The sequence below is a fragment of the Penaeus monodon genome, chromosome 27 (genome assembly GCF_015228065.2).
Source record: "Penaeus monodon isolate SGIC_2016 chromosome 27, NSTDA_Pmon_1, whole genome shotgun sequence".
Lineage (NCBI taxonomy): Eukaryota > Metazoa > Arthropoda > Malacostraca > Decapoda > Penaeidae > Penaeus > Penaeus monodon.
In genome coordinates this window covers 34,907,875-34,908,120 of record NC_051412.1, presented here as the reverse complement: position 1 = coordinate 34,908,120, position 246 = coordinate 34,907,875, and positions in this window count along the sequence as shown.

Here is a 246-nt window from a genome sequence, read left to right as displayed (position 1 = left end):
AGGACTTTATAAAATGTCCCCACGAAGTGCTGACAACAATAATGCGATTTTAATTTTGTTGATGATAACTCAGCATCAGTAATGTTATAGAAAACTTGCATGACTGTTTTTTTATGTGCTGCCAAACGATAATAGGCCCGTTTCCTCCGTGTTTACTGTTTCTGTTCGAGAAACACCATGGCCCCGCGTCCCCTAACAGCTGATGCTAGGATACCTAACGTAGAGGGTGCCAGGTCTGTGTATAAG